The sequence below is a fragment of the Cannabis sativa genome, chromosome 3 (genome assembly GCF_029168945.1).
Source record: "Cannabis sativa cultivar Pink pepper isolate KNU-18-1 chromosome 3, ASM2916894v1, whole genome shotgun sequence".
In the NCBI taxonomy this organism is placed as follows: Eukaryota; Viridiplantae; Streptophyta; class Magnoliopsida; order Rosales; family Cannabaceae; genus Cannabis; species Cannabis sativa.
This window is the reverse complement of record NC_083603.1, coordinates 30,975,598-30,980,031: the sequence shown is the minus strand read 5'-3', so window position 1 is coordinate 30,980,031 and position 4,434 is coordinate 30,975,598.

Genomic DNA, 4,434 nt, shown 5'->3' with positions numbered 1-4,434 from the left:
GGATACTACAAAATAATAGAAATCAACAAATAGAAATTAATAATGGTTTAACACACAAAATCAATTCGTAAATTATAAGCACTTAGCAAGTAGGAATGATATGAGAAAATACTTAAAAATTCAATCCTAAATAATTTCCAAGGTTTTCAACAACCGATATCGTTGTCCCGTTTAGGCGAGAGTCAAAGCTACCATCCATTGAATAGAGTTGTCGGCTCATCTAAAATGTTAAACATTCTAGCAACCTTTTATTCGATCAAGATCGAATCCGGCGTTGTCCGTTTAGGCGAGAGTCAAGGCTATTCTATCTCATGAGCTTCTACCATTGTTTCGCAATTTGCAAGTCAAATATGGTCGCCACCATTAGGGTGATCTATACCATATAAAACACTTGCAAACCACTTATCATGCGAGATTAAACGGTGCGAAATTGCTAATGAACGTTCCTCCATTAGGGAGGATTACTCACTAAAACAAACGCGGTGTAAAACCCACAATGGAGATCGAATATCTTAATAATAATAAAGCTCATTATTTAAAATGTATTTTCTTTATTATTCTAATAAATAAATCTCATTAAATTCAAAATTTAAGAATTAAAATTCAAAATTAAGAATTTAATATAATATTTATAAAATTATACTAGATGGTGATTGAAATAAAATTAATTATTTCCATCTTAGTAATAATCTTAAATATAAATATTAAGGAAATTAATTTAAGTTGAATTAAATAAATAATTAGCAACTTAAAAATTTCCTTTGAGAATATATTTATTGGGTTTCGAAAAATTAAAGTATATAAAAATACAATTTTTGAAAATAATAAAAATAGAAAAGAAATACTTCAAGCAAAAATATCACCTATCTAGATTTTCTTTTGACTAGTTAATTCAATTTCTAATAATATATTTATATATATATTTTAAATTCATTTATTTTTAAATTAATCAATTAAATGAAAAAATCATTGACTTGAGTTGGTCCAAGAATTAATTAAAATAAATAATTAATTTACAACTCAATCTATTTTTCAAAAAAAAATTCGAAAATATTGCATAATTAAAATGCAATTTTCGAAATTGATTAATAAAATAAAGAAATATATATATTTTGAAAATTATTTAAATTTAAGTTGAAAAATTAGATTTCAACCTAAAATCAATTTTCTATTTAATTAAGTGTCATGAAAAATCAATAAATATTTAAGTATCATGATGAAAATCAACTTAGATATTTAGATTTTCAAGTTAATTAAATATATTAAATTCAAGAAATAATAATTAAGTTTAGAGAAGCCTTAATTATTAATTTCTATTTAATACTAGGAAAAATATACTTAATAAAATTGTACCAAAATTAATTATTTAAATAATTAATTTCACAAAAGTATAATATTTTCCTATATAAGTATTAGAAATAATAAGTAGTCTAGAAATTACTATCTAGAAAATATCTTATTTGACTAAGTATCTTTTCAAAAATTTGAAAAAATATCTAATTTAAGTTATATAGAAAAAATCTAAAACTTAAATAATTTCAAATCTAGATTTAATTAAATATCACAAATTAAGTTGTAACCACTTAATTTGAAGATATCTTTTGAAGTTAATATTTTAAAAAAAATATCAACCAAAAAATATCTAAAATATTCCATTTTAAGTTAATATTTGAAAAGATATTAACTTAAAAAATATCTTAAGAATCTTTAATAACTAATGCCTAAGATTCCTCAACTTGATTTAAAATTGAAATCAAATATTCAAATTTAAGTTAGTTAAAAAAAATCGATTGATACAACTAATTTATAACTTAAATAGGAATATTTAATTAAATAAGCTCCGAAAGAATCTTAGTTAGTTAAAATTCTATATTTAATTAAATACAAGAAAAATACAAATAGTTTATCTAGAAATAATATCTAAACTAAAAGTGTTTTTCTTAAAATTAACTTTAAAATATTAAAATGAAAATAAATTTTCATATATTTTAAAAGTTAATTATGTTGCTAATTCAATTTTATTAGGTCAAACTATTATAATTAACCTAGTACGATTATTCAAATCAGAGCAAATGGGCCTTCACAATTGGGGTAGTTCATGTGAGGGGGTGCTTTGGGTTCGGTATGTCGTACCCACTTCTATGGCACCCAACTCTCACACAAGGCCCAAAAGAGAGGAATTTAACCTTAAAATGAATAACTGTTATTAATTGAATAGGTCCAATAACTAAATGGACCTAAATAAAATCTATCATGGTGTGACATTTTATTTAGCAACAACCTATATGCATCTATATAATAAAATAAACATATAGGCTCACACAGGCACACTTTGGATGGATCCTATCATGTTGCTAGGTCATACACAGATGAAAGAAGATTGTAAAATTTACCCGTTACAAATTATTTACTTGACCAAGGAGCCATCGATCATTAGATGCGGCAAAAAGTAACCATGGCTATTTGCAATCAAGTAATAATAGGTTTTTAAAACTTATATACAAGCTAAAAACACATACTCCTGCAACAAGGTTAGTTGGATAGTTGGAAGTAGGATTTATTTAATTTTAAATAAATAATTTCGAAAAATAAATAATTAAATAAAATATTTTAATTAATTTCGAAAAAATAAAAAAAAATAATTAATTTCGAAAAAAAAAAAAAATATTTAAAATTTCGAAATTATTTTTCAAAAAAAAAAAATTTAAAATTAAACCTACTATTTGAAAAATTAGGTTTCAACCAACCTAAATATCATTTCAAAATTTGCTAACTACTTTTTAAAAATTAAATGTTATTTTAAAAATAAAAATTAAATAAAAAATTAGAAAAGATAAATAAAATATCTTTTCAAATTTTTAAATTTAATTTAAATAAATAAAATAACAAAATTTAAAAGTTAGCAAAATATCTTATATCTATTTAAAATTACATGATTATAAATATCTTATTTTAAATTTAAATAAGGTCAAAATATCTAAAAAGATTTAAAAAATCTTAATAGATAAGATATTTTTAAAATATCTTAAAAGATAAGATATTTTTAAATATTTTAAAAGATATTATAAATATCTTTAAAAGATATTATAAATATCTTAAAAGATAAGATATTTTTAAATATCTTAAAAAATATTATAAATATCTTAAAAGATATTTTAAATATCAAAAAAATATCTGACCTTAAATTTAAAAAAAAATATAATCAAATTTAAAAATAAGATAGATTTTTAAGCAAAAAGATAAATACTAGTTCTATTCAAATTCAAATTACACTAATATCTTGAATTAAATTAAAAAAAATTAAATTAATTCAAAATGATAATTAGAATTGAATTAGGAATAGTAATAGTATATATATAAAACCATACAAAAAATTGGAAGTTAATTCCATGAAAAGGTATGAAAAATTGAAGAAAATTGAAAAAATTCGAAACTGTACGGACAGCTGCGATCATGAGAAACTATCAAGCCTTTCCGATTTTGTCAAATCTTCCAAAAATCATAACTAATTCAAATAAAATCCAAATTGAGTTCTGTAAAAGGCTAACTTGCTTAATTTTTTCCATACTATCCAATAAAAATAATTCCAGAACCGAAATAACAATTATTTTTCACGAAAATTTCATAATCATCAATCAATCATCAAATAACACTCAATACAACATAATACCATCCAAAGAACATACAAACAATCGTTTTAAAGTCCAAATTACATGTAAGTAAATCAATTACCATGGCTACGAGGCCAGTTGTTGGGAATTATTTTACCAGGATCTTAGATCTACTCACAAGTATGTTTATTAACATCCTAAATATGAACTTTCTAAAACGATAAAATAAACACATATAAAGTTAAGAAAACCTTACATTGATGCAGCGGAATAAATGTCTCCTTCCACTCAGATCTCTAACCCTTGATTCCTTTACGTAGCGAGTATAATCAAGATCCGAGCCCGAATCTCCTTCTTCTTCAAGCTTTGATCCTTCACGGTCTTCCAATCTATGATTGAGTTATCGCTTCTTGTGTGTGGGCACTTACTCTTTCACTAGGGTCACGAAAAGATGAAGGAAAAGAGGGAGAGAGGTTTCGGCCAAGGTAGAGAGTGAGGGAAGGCTCGGTTTTCGAAGAGAGAAGTTTACGTCGAAAGCTTATTGAAAACTTGTTTTGTGAATGAGCCATCACTTTCTATTTATAGGCAACTTACTAGGTTTAGGTTAGGATTTATTTGGCATTAAAATAATGAAAATATTAATTTGAAAAATCATATTAAGTGGCCGGCCATAGGTGTTGTAATGGGCCCCACTTAATTTTGCAATTTTATCAAATTTTATCTCTATTTTCTCAAAAATGCCAATTTTCCAATTCTAACCTTTTAAATGCCAAAACTAATTATTTAATAATTAAAATACATTATTAAATAATATTGTCATTTA